The 17,390-nt window shown below is 41.1% G+C and overlaps 1 long non-coding RNA gene across 1 annotated transcript; it reads right to left on the bottom strand.

The window, feature by feature from the left end:
- Nucleotides 1-8,540: 8,540 nt before the first annotated feature.
- LOC137096952 (uncharacterized) lies at nucleotides 8,541-15,707 on the bottom strand. Its single transcript, XR_010909841.1, has 2 exons — nucleotides 13,262-15,707; nucleotides 8,541-8,937 (listed from the first exon to the last, which is right to left on the bottom strand). It is a non-coding gene; the product is annotated as an uncharacterized lncRNA (long non-coding RNA).
- Nucleotides 15,708-17,390: the final 1,683 nt, after the last annotated feature.

The following is a 17,390-nucleotide window of genomic DNA, read 5'->3' as shown; positions in this document are numbered from 1 at the left end:
ATGTATCTAATGTGCTTTTTTGAAAACAAAGGAGTCAAAGGTTTTCTGTTATTTAAAGTATGCCTTTTAGACGCAACCCAATTTCCAGTGCAAATTACATTTTCTAACCAGATTTGTTGCCATATGTGATCACAACCTCTAAGGATGCCTGCCATAGATGCAGGCAAAACATCAGGAGAGAATGCTTCTAGAACATGGCCATACAGCCCGAAAAACCTACAACAACCCAGTGATTCCAGCCATTTATTTATTTATTTATCGTGTCATCAGCAACCATACCATTGGATTACATTTCTAACAGTACAAAACAAACAGATTAAAAAAAAACCCACAGATTTTGCAAACTTGGTAGTTGATTAGATGTCCTTTGACCAGTATCTGGCCACTTGGAGTGCCTCTAGTGTTGCCGCAAGAAGGTCATCCATTGTGCATGTGGCTGGGCTCAGGTTGCATTGCAACAGGTGGTCAGTGGTTTGTTCTTCTCCACACTCGCATGCCGTGGATTCCACCCTATAGCCCCATTTCTTAAGATTGGCTCTGCATCTCGTGGTGCCAGAGCGCAGTCTGTTCAGTGCCTTCCAAGTCGCCCAGTCTTCTGTGTGCCCAGGAGGGAGTTTCTCACCTGGTATCACCCACGGATTGAGGTGCTGGGTTTGGACCTGCCACTTTTGGACTCTCGTTTGCTGAGGTGTTCCAGCGAGTGTCTCTGTAGATCTAAGAAAACTATTTCTTGATTTAAGTCATTGACGTGCTGGCTGATACCCAAACAGGGGATGAACTGGAGATGTCTCTGCCTTGGTCCTTTCACTATTAGCTGCTACTTCCCGGCGGATGTCAGGTGGTGCAATAAAGGCTAAGCAGTGTAATTTCTCCAGTGGTGTAGGGCGCAGACACCCTGTGATAATGCGCCATGTCTCATTAAGAGCCACATCTATTGTTTTAGTGTGGTGAGATGTGTTCCACACTGGGCATGCGTACTCAGCAGCAGAGTAGCATAGCACAAGGGCAGATGTCTTCACTGTGTCTGGTTGTGATCCCCAGGTTGTGCCAGTCAGCTTTCGTATAATGTTGTTTCTAGCTCCCACTTTTTGCTTGATGTTCAGGCAGTGCTTCTTGTAGGTCAGAGCACGGTCCAAAGTGACTCCCAGGTATTTGGGTGTGTTGCAATGCTCCAGTGGGATTCCTTCCCAGCCATGAAAGCCTTCGACAACACCTTGAATAAACTATTTTCTCTTGATCCAAGCAACACCTGCATCATTGTTATCTGTCCTTGAATTCAGAAGCTTTTTCCCCTGCCTGATGGTAACACTACAGCACCAGCACACACATTGATCCATTTTGTAACCATATCACATTGCCATACAGATTCACTACGCATTGTGAATCCATAGCATCCCTGCAGGGAGTGCAGAAGTAGATGTGTGCTGTGTAATGGACTCCATGACCAAAGGGAGAGTAAGTAACGTACAGTGGGAAAATTGCCCCGTCTGATGAGATCATAAGTCACATGAGGAATCTCCTTTGGTTTGATTCCTGCATCTCTGAGAAAGAGAATGACAAACGTACTCCAATCTCTTGAGGAGGTGAGCTCATTAAATCCCTTACTGTCCATATTTGAGACAAATGACAATGCTCAAGACTTCTTTCCAAGCTTCGGGCCTTTAAGCAAAGTCTCTTGCTAACCATGTCTCTCTCATTCCTGTTCCTAAGCCAACCATCTGACGGAGCTGCCACTGCTACAGAAAAGAAACTAATTCATTTTTCATAGAGCCCAGTTTCTCTAGAGTGCACACAATTGACTCAACAGATGTCCTTGTCCATCACATAAGGGAAAGTGATCCTGTGTCTAAGTAGCCCAAGCTGTTTCCTGGTACAGCCTGCTGCAACAATATTTTTCTTCCCTTGAGGTCAGGTTTCTATCAAGCAAAGTCCTCTTTGCTTGCGATTTGTCTACTACCAGAAGGGAGTTCTGATGTAAACAATCTTGGGCTCCTTCCACACAGCCATATAACTAAGAATATCAGGGCAGAATAACCCAGAATATCTGCTCTGAAATGGGTTATCTGAGTCCACACTGCCAGTTCAAAGCAAATATTGTGGGATTTTATTCAGCTATGTGGAAGTGGCTTATGCCATCTATTGGAAAAAAATCCTGAAATCAAACATCCTAAATCCAAAATGCAAAGGTAATTTTATATTTATTTAGGCATTGTAACAAGCACAATGTCCCAAAATAGTGGCCAAATGTTCAAGCTCTTTGCTGATCCTAATAATTATATTGTATGATAAATAAATGGTTTGAACATATGAGATATTGTGTATTACAATATCTTTTTGTGGATTACAGTATTATCAATTCTTTCAAGGCCTATTTTGTCTGAATTAATCTGGTAAAGTTTAAAATACCCAATTTCTCTAATTCTAAGGTGCACTCTTTTACCAATATAAACACCTCTAAAAATGGGGTGCATCTTAGAATGTTTTCCCTTATTGGGTTGTTGTAGGTTTTTTTGGAGGCTATATGGCCATGTTCTAGAGGCATTCTCTCCTGACATTTCACCTGCATCTATGGCAAGCATCCTCAGAGGTAGTGAGGTCTGTTGGAACTAGGAAAATGGGTTTATATATCTGTGGAATGACCAGGGTGGGACAAAGAACTATTGTCTGCTGGAGCTAGATGTGAATGTTTCAATTGACCACCTTGATTAGCATTTGATGACCTGGCAGTGCCTGGGGCAATCTTTTCTTGAGAGGTGATTAGATGTTCCTGATTGTTTTCCCTTTGTTGTTTTGCTGTTGTAATCTTAGAGTTTTTTAATACTGGTAGCCAGATTTTGTTCATTTTCATAGTTTCCTTCTTTCTGTTGAAATTGTCCACATGCTTCGACAATACATTTTCCCTTATTTTCCTGCACTCATGCAAGGAAAGGGACAGAGCACCAGTTTTACATATTACCTGTACGAGCGTATCTCTTGTTATGAACCATCACAAAGTTTAAGATCAGCTGGAGAGGTCCTGCTCTCCATCCCACCACCATCGCAGACACGACTGGTGGGGATGAGAGACAGGACCTTCTCTGTGGTGGCCCCTCAGTTGTGGAACTCCCTTCCCAGTGACATCAGAATGCCCCCCTCCCTCCTGTCTTTTGGAAAGAAACTAAAGACCAGGTTGTGGGATCGAGCATTTGAACAGTAGCAGCAAAAATTGGGATAAGACTCAATGTGATATGTATGACAATGGACTATCCCAGACAATGATTTTCAGACTGATTTTAATCAAATGTTTTTTTTTAATGTAATGTATTTTAATGATCAGTTTTAAATGTGTTTATGACTGTGGTTAGCACATGAGTAAGTGCTTGCTGTAAAGCCGCCCTGAGGAGTCGTCATCCCCCAGGGGTGAGAAGGATGGGGTACAAATGTTTGAAATAATAAATAAGTATTTACTCCGCAGAAAGGAAAAATTACCTTCAAACAATGATGACACTGAGAGCAGAAATCTAGCTGATCAGTAATAAGTGCTACAAAACAGGAGCTTTTTTGTTGAGTTCCAGGGCCAGAGAAGCAGATGGCGGAAACAGAAGAACGGTCTGCCTCCGGGGAGCGTGCTTGCTCCATCCATGTTCAACATCTACACAAATGACCAGCCACTGCCAGAAGGGACAGAGAGTTTCATCTATGCTGATGATCGTGCCATTACCGCTCAAGCAGGGAGCTTTGAGATGGAAGAACAGAAGCTTTCCAAAGCTCTAGGTGCTCTTACTGCCTATTACAGGGAAAACCAGCTGATCCCCAACCCATCTAAAACACAGACATGTGCCTTTCATCTCAAGAACAGAGAAGCATCCCGAGCTCTGAAGATCACCTGGGAAGGAATCCTACTGGAGCATTGCAGCGCACCCAAATACCTTGGAGTCACTCTGGATCGTGCTCTTACCTACAAGAAGCACTGCCTGAACATCAAGCAAAAAGTAGGTGGTAGAAACAATATCATACGAAAGCTGACTGGCACAACTTGGGGATCACAACCAGATACAGTGAAGACATCCGCCCTTGTGCTGTGCTACTCCGCTGCTGAGTATGCATGGCCAGTGTGGAACACATCTCACCACGCTAATACAGTGGATGTGGCTCTTAATGAGGCATGCCGCATTATCACGGGGTGTCTGCGCCCTACACCACTGGAGAAATTACCCTGCTTAGCCGGTATTGCACCACCTGTCTGCGCCCTACACCACTGGAGAAATTACACTGCTTAGCCAGTATTGCACCACCTGACATCCGCCGGGAAGTAGCAGCCAATAGTGAAAGGACCAAGGCAGAGACATCTCCAGCTCATCCTCTGTTTGGGTATCAGCCAGCACATCAACGACTTAAATCTAGAAATGGTTTTCTAAGATCTACAGAGACACTCGCTGGAACACCTCAGCAAGCGAGAGTCCAAAAGTGGCAGGCTCAAACCCAGAACCTCAACCAATGGCTGATACCAAATGAGAGACTCCCCCCTGGGCATACAGAGGACTGGGCGACTTGGAAGGTGCTGAACAGACTGCGCTCTGGTACCACAAGATGCAGAGCCAACCTTCAGAAATGGGGCTACAAAGTGGAATCCACAACATGCGAGTGCGGAGAGGAGCAAACCACTGACCACCTGCTGCAATGCAACCTGAGCCCTGCCACATGCACAATGGAGGACCTTCTTGCGGCAACACCAGAAGCACTCCAAGTGGCCAGATACTGGTCAAAGGACATTTAACCAACTACCCAACTCACAAATGCTGTATTTTATCTGTTTGTTTGCTTTGTTCTGTTAGAAATGTAATATAATTGACTGGTTGATCTGACACGACAAATAAATAGTGATAAGAAGTGGAGATTTGACTGAGTGGAACTTCAAGTACATTTAACAGCTAAGGCTGCAGCAGTAATTATCAAATTGACATGTGTCAACTCAATTTATGCAGTGCCTTCATTCCATGTTTGGAAATATGGACAGAGAATCAGATGAGCATAATATTAATAATTACCAATAGGGAAATTTGATGCAAAATAAACGACGAGATAGAAAGATGCCAAGAGTGACAGTAGCTGGTTCTCTAACATGATCTTAGAGAGTGTAAGTAGAGAGATAAATTCACTGATGCAAGCAAATTTGCATATGCAGGAGAATGAAGACATGAGATCTGAAAATATATAAAAGATATTATAAGAAATTGCTTATTTTTCTTAGAAACAAAGCTTTTTTTCCTATTGGTGGTGTCTATGCCTAGGCAGAGCAAAGCCAGAAGAAACTCTGGTGGAGGTCCGTAGTGGTCCTGACATGCAAATCGGTCGTATGACCTGGGTATACGGGTGAAAGACTAATCGATCCGTCTAGTAGCTGGTTCCCTCCAAAGTTTCCCTCAGGATAGCTGGTGCTCATCCGTCCGCAGTTTTATCTGGGAAAGCAAATTATTAGAGGTCTTGGAGCCAAAACAGTGGTATTGCGGTGACCAGGGGAGCATTTGCCCAGCTAAAGCTTGTGCGCCAGCTGCACCCGTACCTTGGGAAGTCTGACTTGGCCACGGTAGTCCATGCTCTGGTTACATCCCGTTTAGATTACTGCAACGCTCTCTACGTGGGGTTGCCTTTGAAGACAGCTCAGAAGCTCCAACTAGTCCAACGCTCGGCAGCCATGATTTTAACAGGAGCGGAGCGCAGGGAGCATACAACCCCCCCTGTTGCGCCAACTCCACTGGCTACCGATCTGCTACCGGGCTCAATTCAAAGTGCTGACGTTGGCCTTTAAAGCCCTAAACGGTTCTGGCCCAAGCTACCTATCTGACCGCATCTCTGCCTATGAACCCACCAGGACTTTGAGATCTTCCGGGGAGGCCCTGCTCTCGATCCCGCCTGCTTCTCAAGCACGGTTGGTGGGACGAGAGATAGGGCTTTCTCGGTGGTGGCTCCTCGGCTGTGGAACGCCCTTCCTACGAACATTAGACTAGCACCATCTCTAATGGTATTCCGCAAAAAAGTGAAGACCTGGCGGTTTGAGCTGGCGTTCGAATAATTAGTGCAATGATTGGTTAATGAACACCGGAATGGAACAATGGATGACGAATCTGGAACATGTTTTTGATGATGAGATGACAGTGAATGGGTATTGTAGTAACTGTTTATTAATTGTGTAATGTGTTAGGTTGTTAACTGTTTTTATACTGTAGCACTGAATTTTTTCTGTGAACCGCTGTGAGTCGCCTTTGGGCTGAGAACAGCGGTATATAAGTAAGGTAAATAAATAAATATTGAAATTAGTGTGCATTTTACAATCAATGGCGTCTCAGAATAAAAAAAACTATGGTATGTCAATAAGTGCTTCCGAGCAGAATCCATGTTTTTTTTAAAATAGATCAAATATTATTTGGTGCCACAAGATGATGCTGAAATGAGGTGCAGTTCATGACTTTGCAGAGCAATTGATATAGTAAAAGACCAGTGCAACAATGGCAGTTGAAATTTACTTACTTACTTACTTACTTACTGTATTTGTATACCGCCTTTCTCAGCCTGCGGGTGACTCAAGGCAGTTTACAGGGTCTGGGGTTTTTAAATATTATAATAATAATAATAATAATTATTATTATTATTATTATTATTAAACTTTATTTATACCCTGCCACCATCTCCCCTCAGAGACTCGGGGCGGCTAATATGAGGCCAAGCCCAACATATACAATAAACAAAATTGTATACATACAATTTGTATACATACAAAATACATACAGCAAATAATAACTGAAATAAATACAAACAATAAAAGAAGGGAGAATCACAAAATGGGATACGAAACAGGGTATGGATGCAATAAAAGTTAAAACAAACGTTAAACAAGTGGGCAGGGCCAAATGCATGGATAAAATCGGGGGAAATTGAGTGAGATAGGAGGGATTGGGTAAGTAGTTTAGCTAGTGGGAGATATGGATGGGACAAGCTGTGGGGTTTATTTCCCGCTAGGGGATGAGATAAAATGCATTAAGAAGACAAGTTTATTCTTTCTATAATGTGTATATGCGCATTTTCCTCAAAACACAAAAAATAATAGATTGAAACAGGGTTGTTGTAGGTTTTTTCGGGCTATATGGATATGGTCTAGAGGCATTCTCTCCTGACGTTTCGCCTGCATCTATGGCAAGCATCCTCAGAGGTAGTGAGGTGCCTCACTACCTCACTACCTTTGAGGATGCTTGCCATAGATGCAGACGAAACGTCAGGAGAGAATGCCTCTAGACTATGACCATATAGCCCGAAAAAACCTACAACAACCCAGTGATTCCGGCCATGAAAGCTTTCGAAAATGAATAGATTGAAATCTCAGCACTTCAGGGCAATTTCTAAGTGCATGGCAACTACAATGGTTGAATGAAAAGTAATGCCCCCACCTTCGTAACTCCTTAACAGATGGCAGTATTGGTATGCATCAGGTACTGGTTTATTCAGTAGACTCTCCTCTACAGTTCAATTTTGGTGGAAAGCCTTAGCATTGAATGGTTGTGTTGTTGAAGTGCAAAGTATGGAATCCTGCGCAGATGGTTGGTCAATGCGACTTAAGCAACGTGCAGTCATTGAATTCTTGACAGCAGAAGGTGTCACCCCAAAGGAGATTCATCAGAGAATGCAAGCTGTTTATGGTGATTGTGTTGATGTGAGTACTGTGCATTGTTGAGCGAGTAAGTTTAAAGATGTTGAAGTGGGACCATCTGACTTGCCTGACAAACAAAGAGTTGGGCGTCCTGTGACAGCAACCACTGAGTTTCACAAGCAAAAGGTTGACAGATTGATTCAGGATGATTGTCGTATCACTTAGAGAGAAATTTCAGGCATAATTGGCATTTCACAAGAACGTGTGGGTCACATTATTGCTTTGCTTGGCTATCAGAAGATCTGTGCACGAAGTGTCGACTTCTTCTGCGACGGCTTCAGAAAACTTGTTAATTGTTGGAAGAAATGTATCCAGTTGTCTGGTGATTATGTGGAAAAGTGAATAGTGGTAATGTATTGTCAAAGGCTTTCATGGCCGGAATCACTGGGTTGTTGTAGGTTTTTCGGGCTATATGGCCATGGTCTAGAGGCATTATCTCCTGACATTTCGCCTGCATCTATGGCAAGCATCCTCACTACCTCTGAGGATGCTTGCCATAGATGCAGGCGAAACGTCAGGAGAGAATGCCTCTAGACCATGGCCATATAGCCCGAAAAAACCTGCAACAACCCAGTGAATAGTGGTAGTTAAAGAGCACACTCTAAGGATTATTTCTGCATTTGATTTATTAAAATATTCCTATCCAAACCCAAGTAAGGAAGGTGGAGGCATTACTTTTCATTCAACCCTCGTAGATTTATAGCGAATAATATATGAGTTAATTTAGAATTTGTTTCCAAAATGCTTAGAGATGCAGAAACATATGTCTAAAAACGATAGCCATCCCCTTTCACAATTGGGCCACAAAGCAAATTTCAGATTGAGCTACTTAAAATCACTAGGAAAAGAGGACAGTAAATAAAATCACAGCAGAAGGTTTTATTGTGTTTTGTAAGTACTGTAAATCTCTGACTTGCTTCAAAATTCAGTACAAACTGGCAATCAACTATATACATGGTTTTGATTCTTAGCCAACAGATTGGGATCCAGTGATGTGGTGGTGAAGATGCTCTAGCCAGAGTGGCTCTCCCATTGGCTGGCTGTATTTCAGGCTGGGTTGTCATGTGACTGCCTGTCTGTGCCTGCTGTACAGGTGAGAGGATGTTCTGCACAGCAAGTGTAGACAGGCAGACACATGACAACTCTGTCCAGCCAGCCCCTTGGCTCCAGCAGGAGACTCTTTGCTCTAGGTTTAACAGGACTGACCTCAGTGAAGGGGAAGATCGTACAAAAGTAAACTTTAACACATCAGGGAGCTGTCAAACAAAAAGAAGATTTATTTCATTCAGAAAAGGGGTTTCCACATTGTTATTTTTATTTTCCTGTCATGTATACAAGTGAATGGAACGAAACATGTACTCTAAACATAAATCCAAGGAACAATTTTGAATCCAGTACAAATGTGCAAGTATCTATGTCTGAACGATGCTACACTTGCAAAGAGAGAAATCTATATAAATAAAAATGTAATGTTTGTTTGTGGGATTAACAGAACTCAAAAACCACTGGACAAATTGACACCAAATTTGGACACGATACACCTAACAACCCAACTCAAAAAAATTGATTTTGTCATTTGGGAGTTGTAGTTGCTGGGATTTATAGTTCACCTACAATCAAAGAGCACTCTGAACCCCACCACCAATGGAATTGAACCAAACCTGGCAGACAGAACTCCCACAACCAACAGAAAATACTGGAAGCGTTTGGTGGGCATTCATCTTGAGTTTTGGAGTTGTAGTTCACCTCCATCCAGAGAGCACTGTGGACTCAAGCAATGATGGATCTGGACCAGGGGCGGCTCAACCCATTACGCAAAGTAAGCATTTGCAGTATAGTTGATTTTGCCCAGGGGAGCTCTTGAGGCGCTCTTGGAGGAAAATAGACCTTGACATATGTGAGTTGTAGTTACTGGGATGTATAGTTCACCTACAATCAAAGAGCATCCTGAACTGATGGAATTGAACCAAATATGGCACACAGAACTCCCACGATGAACAGAAAATATATATCAGTGATTGGTTGGGGGGGGGGGGGGCGGCGCCAAAATACTGTTTGCTTACCTTTGAAAATTATCTAGAGCCGCCTCTGATCTGGACCAAACTCTACACGAATACTCAATATGCCCAAATGTGAACACTGGTGGAGTTTGGGGAAAATAGAATCTTGACATTTGGGAGTTGTAGTTGCTGGGATTTATAGTTCACCTACAATCACAGAGCATTCTGAACCCCACCAACGACAAACTTCCCACACACACACACACACACACACCCTCCCCCATGATCAACAGAAAATACTTTACAAAAGCCAAAAAAATGCCTAGATACTGAAAAAAAATTCTGGTATTATTATTATTATTATTACTCCATTTTTCTCAAGATTAGTACTCAAAGCACCTCACAAACAATACAATTAGAAATAAACAAAAATAAACACTAAAATCGGATTGAACTACAATACTAAAGTAATTCTGCTTATAATAAAAGGATGAAAAACAATAAAAAGATTAGATTGTCTTATAAATAGTTAGCTAAAATGATGTAGCACCACCTTGTGCATTATTGTAAAAAATGTTTAAAATACATATAAGATTTTAATCGTGTCATCGGAAATAAAACAAGGAGTAGTTTGGCATCTTTGGAAGGGAGTTCTAAAGTCTAGGGGCAGCCACCAAATGAGCCACTCTCTTGCATCCCACCAACCGTGCTTGCGATGGTGGCAAGACTGTAAGAGTGTTGATGCAGTTTTAAATCTTGTTGTTAGTCCCAACTAAATAGGCCCACTGACAACCTCATCACACGGTCAAAATTGCCAGTCCTAAGACCCTTTCCCCTCAGTCCAGGGAAAGAGCCCACCTGATCCCATCAAACAACGTAGATCTATTTCCAGTGGGGCTCCATACCTGAACTGAGATGAAAGTGTTGTAAGAAGGAATAAGGAGAACACTGGAAACTTCCCATGTTCTCATTGAGAAGAACGGGGAGAAGTCCGGAGTTGATGAATAATGCCTCTCCTTTTGGGATAGGTAAGAGGCGATGAGGATCACAGGATGACAAGTTCCCCACACTGCCTTCTAGATTCACCATGATGCATGGTGAATCCCCCTGCTATTACCCGCAATTTTTATCTCAACATGATGAGGTCCTGAGTCAGTTGGGTTTACTTCTAGCACCACCTACACAGCCATATTATGCAGCTTGAAACTGCATCATATAGTCAGTGTAGAACCATATAATGCAAGGGCCACGGTGGGGCAGCGGGTTAAACTATTGAACTGTTGAAACTGCTGATGTAAAGGTTGGCACTTCAAAGCCACAGGTCAGGGTGAGTTCCCACTGTTAGCCCTAGCTCCTGCCAACCTAGCAGTTTGGAAACATGCAAGTAGATCAGTAGGTACCGCTTTGGCAGAAAGATAATAAAGGTGCCCATGCAGCCATGCCGGCAATACAACCAGGAGATGCCTATGGACAATAGGCTCCTTGGCTTGGAAATGTAACAAGACTACCTCCCCATGGCCAGAGTTGAGCACCACCTCCAGAAAGCCTTTACCTTTCAATGTATTGAAGGCATTCAATGTATTAAATGCACTGAATGTTTGCCTATCTGTGTATGTTGTAATCTGCTCTGCGTCTCCTCGGGGAAATAGAGTGGAATATAAATAAAGTGTTGTTGTTGTTGCTGCTGTTGTTATCAATGCAATTAAACGACATTATACTGCCATACAATGGAGGTTAAAACTCAGGTCCCATCTATACTGCCATACAATGCAGTTTCATATTGCAATTTAACTGGGCTGAACTGCATTTTATGAGTCTAAAGGTAAAGGTTTCCCCTGACATTAAGTCTAGTCGTGTCCAACTCTGTGGGGTGGTGCTCCATTTCTAAGTTGAAGAGCTGGCATGGTCTGCAGACACCTCCAAGGTCATGTGGCTAGCATGACTGCATAGAGTGCCATTACCTTTCCATAGAAGCAGTACCTATTGATCTATGCACATTTGCATGTTTTCAAATTGCTAGGTTGGCGGAAGCTGGGCCTAACAGCGGGAGCTCACCCGCTCTCCAGATTCGAACTGCCAACATTTTGGTCAGCAAGTTCTGCAGCTCAGCCATTTATCCTGCTGTGCCACCAGGGGGCCTTCCGGGTAGGAGTCTACACTACCATATAGTGTAGTTCAATGCAGTTAAACTGCCTTATCAAACTGCATTACATGGCAGTGTAGACTCATATAATGATGTTCAACGCAATTACTACAGTATAGGAGCTTTCATCTATATGCAATTTAAATGTGATGCAGTTATGCGGAATTGCGTGGAATTGTTGCTATATATTGCCATATGTTAGCCACTCTGAACCCTTCGAAGAGGGAGAGAGGGCGGGATATAGAACAAAGTAAATAAAAAGCAAATAAATATACTGTCCATATAATGCAATTTAAAGAATTTTAAAGAAATTTAAAATTTAAAGAGTTTAAAGAATTTTAAATTGTTGAGAAAATCCAACATTATTCCTTGCTTGCACTATTGAAACAATAAGTTTTGCTCTCGCCTTTGTTCTGGCTTCTAATCTGCCCAAAAGGTTTGTAAACAATCAAACCGGTTATAAAATTAACCCAAACATTAAAGCAATAATTTGAGAGATAGTGAACTGTCTTTCATGTTAAGCCGCTTTGAGTCTCCTGCAGGAGAGATAAAGCAGGGTATTATTATTATTAATAATAATAATAATAATAATAATAATAATAATAACAAGAACAATTTTACATGTGGTTTTGTGTCACTAAAATAATAATAACAATAATAACAATAATAATGTTACATGTGGTTTTGTGTCAGAATAATAATAATGATGATGATGATGATGGATTTCATATCACAAAATCACAAGTCGAACACTTCCCAAGTGTCCAGGACTGTGTGATGTATTTTCGAATGATACGTGCTGATCCAAGTAAGGTGGCCTTTTGCAGTTGACAGATCATGATTCATGTTTATTGTTTCCAAATGCCGGCTGAGATCTTTTGGCACGGCACCCAGTGTGCCAATGACCACTGGGACCACCTGTACTGGTTTATGCCAGAGCCTTTGCATATAGATTTCATTTGCTGTGTCATACTGTGTTTTTGTGTCAGAATTATTATTATTATTATTATTATTATTATTATTATTATTATTATGCTTGGGAAGTGTTTGATTTTGTGATACAAAATCCAGCATATAGATCTCGTTTGCTGTGACATACTGTGCTTTTGTGTCAGTAAAATAATAATAATAATAATAATAATAATAAATCACACAGTCCTAGACATTTGGGAAGTGACCGCCATGCGATCGGCCAGGATAATGATCTTGTTTGCTGTGTATTAATCTTGTTGTGTATCTAATAATAATAATAATAATAATAATAATAATAATATACTCTTTTACTGCAAAACCATTGGCTTCTTTCGATTTGCTGTTGTAACTTCTATTTACAATGTAACTGTGTTGCTAAGATGCAAGAAATCGAAAAGATAAATATGGCCTTCATCTAAAACATGAATGTGATGGCCTGAAAGATGGTGTTGTATATTATCTTACCTGGAAGTTAGTCCTGTGAAATCAGACCAAATAGGATTGGATGCACAGTGAGATACAGAACTAGGAAACAAAGCAGCAATAACCGATTGCAAAGCAGTCAGGAATGATTTAGATAAAATTAAAGCAAGAGGATCAAGCTAGTTGAAGTTAAAAATGCATTTGCCCTGTAACATATCTTGCTTCTGTTTTTAAAAAATAGCAGCTACCGAGGTCCTGGCACACAGGGAAAGTCTGTTCGGCCCTCCCTCCGCCTTCTACAACAGATCCCTTAAAAATGTGGAAGGACTCTCTCCGCTGCATTCCTGGGCCCTGCATTATATTTCATTCCACAAAGGAAGCTGCCCTTGCCATCAAAGGCTGAGTCTACACTGCCATATCATCCAGTTCAATGCTGTTAATGTGCATTCGGAAACTGGACAATATGCCAGTATAGATAGGGCCGAAGACAGGGAGAAATATCAGTTTTCCTGGGGAAAATTTTGTAGGAAAAAGGTAATTCCAGTTCCACTCTGCACATCAAGTCTCAATCTTGATCTCTCCTCCCATTGCTACAACTGATCATTTGTAAAGCAAGACGTATTAAATGTGTACTCATTTCATGTCTTACCGACTTTAATCCAAAATCAAACAGAGGGCTGGGAGATATATATATTTATATATACACATACACACATACACATACTACCTCAAGTCTCTGATGGAGGTGTAAATTATTATAACGCATTCTGAAATGCAGAGGGTGATTTTGTGCAATCGTAATATCAACATTTCTCCTTTAACATATTTTACAATGTTGTGAACATTATGAAAAGTGGGGTTTTAAAGCCCCACTCTAACCAGTCCCAAAACTAAAGGGGAAAAGTGGCCCATGTTACAGGATGAACTTTTCCTACGAAGGAAGACTTCATTCAGTGGGAAAACTCACCAAAGGAATTCCTCTTTCTATCGCTGGAATCAATGGGCCAGGATCTTAAAAGGTCACTCAAATGTTCGTGCCTTTCCAGAAGCTCCCAAGATAATTTCCTGATAATAAATGGGTCGTGCCTAATAATACAAAAGATAAAAAAGGAGAAAGGAAGGGAGTGTGGAGAGGAAAAAAAACATGGCAGTACCTTTAAGACTAACTAGTTTTTATTTTTGCTTGAGTTTTCGTGAATATAAACTTATTTTGATGCAGGACAGAGTGGTAATCGATGCCTAGGTATAAATAATGCATTTTCAAATATTTCTAATTTGGCTGGCTGTCCTATATTATATACTAAACATATTAAATTGAATCCAATTATTTCTTCGCCGAATGAACATATAGTGGAGGGGAGTTGCAGAGATATTGCCTATGTCTACAGAAATTTGGTTATATATGAAAAGCTACACAAGATCACAACCAAATGGGGAGAGACAATCCAGTGCGCTCCTTCCAATAACATGCAGAACTCAGGGATGGATGTTGCCTCTGAACTCAGCATATTTATCTATTATTATTTTGCATTATTATTATTATTATTATTAATTTTTGAATATTTATTTTGCTTTGATCCGTGATCTGTTTGTCTATTTTCTGTACACAAAACCAATCAGATACAGCACCTCAGAATCAGGGCTGTAGCCAAGAAGGGGGGGGGGCGGTTAGGGGGTCAGTCGCCCCCCCTGAAATTTTTCGGGTTTAAAAAAATACTGGTTTACTCATGAATTTTAACTGTTAACCAAATCCCCCTGCTAAGCCTATGAGAAGCAAAAAATAATCAAGTCCCTCCAGAATTGCAAGCACTATCTCAAGCAAATTTTGACAATGTATTCACAGTCAGTACTTGAAGCAATCGCTGATATAGTGGAAGCAACCAAGTTGGCCCACCCACAACTGGTAGGCAAAGCCTAAGGCATGGGAGGGGTTTAATTAAGCCTATATAAAATATAGAATGAATCATATTATTGAAATTATTTTATTATGAAACTACTTCTCCCAAAAAAAATCAACCCGCCCCTCCCCCCGAATTTTTTTTCTGGCTATGGTCTTGCTCAGAATATATGGGTATTTCTGGATCAGAGGCATCCTATGAGTTGGAAGGAGAAAGATACAACTCAGGATGTACATTTAGCAGTCTCTTATAGACAGATTTTTCAAAGTTTGGTGTTATATTTCGTGTAAAAGGAGAAATCGTGTTTTCGAGCAGAACTTAAAACTCTAAAATAAAATAAAACAACTAAATAAATTAAATTATTAAATAAATAAAATAAAACAATTAAATAGGAATAGCAGTAGGGATGGAAACACTTTTTTTTCCGGAAGGAAACTTAGTAATTTACATAGTGATAACACATATATTAAGTAGTAACTCGGGGGGGAAACAATTAAATAGGAATAGCAGTAGGGATGAAAACACTTTTTTCCAGAAGGAAAGTTATTAATTTACATAGTGAGGACACATATATTAGTAGTAACTCGGGGGAAAAAACAAATAGGAATAGCAGTAGGGATGGAAACACTTTTTTCCAGAAGGGAACTTAGTAATTTACATAGTGAGGACACATATATTAGTAGTAACTTGGGGAAAAAAACAATTAAATAGGAATAGCAGTAGGGATGGAAACATTTTTTCCAGAAGGAAACTTAGTAATTTACATATTGATAACACATATATTAGTAGTAACTCGGGGAAAAAACAAATGACATGGTTACAAACTACTATACGACAGCTACATTCAATTCTCATTTGCGTCCTAATGGATTAATATATACCCTTCTTATTCCTGTTGCATGTGTGTTCGCCCTATAGAAGAGCTTCATTTTCCTTGCCTGCCAGAACAGGTCAGGAGTATCACTCATTTCCAGGTTGTAGGTCAGACGCTCTTCCAAAGTACATAGGCCTTACCAGTATGTCTTCCATGAACTACTCGGAAGTCTTCCTTTTCCCGTATGCCCTATTTCCTACCATGCCAGACCTGTGAAGAAAAACACTGAGCATAAAATCTGAAAAGCGCCATGCTTGCCAGTCTTCTCTCTGACGTTTTCTGGAGTCCATCTCGCTGCGTTTCCTTGCCCAGTCTAACCAATGTGCAGACTACTGTACAACAGCATTGTCCTGAACAGGTAGTCTGAACACTGGGGCGACGGAGCAGGATTGGGTTGGGTTCCTCTTTGAGTCTTTGGGTTTTAAAAAAGCAAAGAAATCTCCCTTCCCATATCGGGCTTTGTTCTCAGCATTCCCTCAAATTCTGCAGCCCTCCTTGAAATGCACCGAAGTGCTGCGATTTCGAGCCTTGACGTGGCACATTTGCAGTAGACTGTGGATCTGGCAATGAATTTAGGACCAGGAGAAAGGGGAGGGCTGGGCCTGAGCATCCATATATGGGATGATGTCACCCTAGGGAGGTTTGGGTATGCACTGTGCCGCTGGTGAGACCGCTGGAATTGCCTGCTCTCAGACATGGGTCTGTGTATAAAATGGTACCAGATGTTTTAGTGTAATGTTAAGCAGTCATTTCATCTTGAGGCCAGGTTTTTTTCTTCAACTGGGCAGGAAATGGGCCCCACTATGGAAAAGCTGTAAAAACTCAAGAAGTACAGTTTTGCTGCAGCAAGTTCAGCTCAGAGTGAATTAAAGAGGTTTTTTTAATGAAACAGCCACAAAGAGAAAGAATAATGTAAACTTTCTGATTCGTGTAGCTGAGCTGCTTTTCCTTTTATTTGCTAGCTTTTTGGACTATGTCAGAAAAGTGTTTCGTAAAATTCCAAAAAAAAAAAAAAGATCTTGGAAGGAGCGAGTCATAAGCAGGCTGCTTTGGACTTGCACAGTAATTACTGCCACTTCCTGAAAGTGAAGCCCCCATGAAAAGTCTGCAGAAATGTTCTTTGTCAGAGAGTCTTCATAAGTAATTAGTTCCACATGTGCTCTTCCTATTTTCCTCCAGCTATTTGGGCTTCTTGGAGACATTGCCGAAACTCAAGTCTCGTTCTAAACTTTTCACTCCGAGCGTTTGCCTTGAAACTATTTTGGTGTTATCAGAATTTGTTTTTTACCAGCAGCCCTTCTGATCCCATTTTGTTTTTATTGTTGCTTGCTTACATTTTTGTAATAACTTTAGAGATTAAAAAAAAAACTCCACATGGATACAAAGCTGTTTTCTGAGG

The sequence above is a fragment of the Anolis sagrei genome, chromosome 4 (assembly GCF_037176765.1).
Source record: "Anolis sagrei isolate rAnoSag1 chromosome 4, rAnoSag1.mat, whole genome shotgun sequence".
In the NCBI taxonomy this organism is placed as follows: Eukaryota; Metazoa; Chordata; class Lepidosauria; order Squamata; family Dactyloidae; genus Anolis; species Anolis sagrei.
This window is presented reverse-complemented; position numbering and strand designations above follow the sequence as displayed.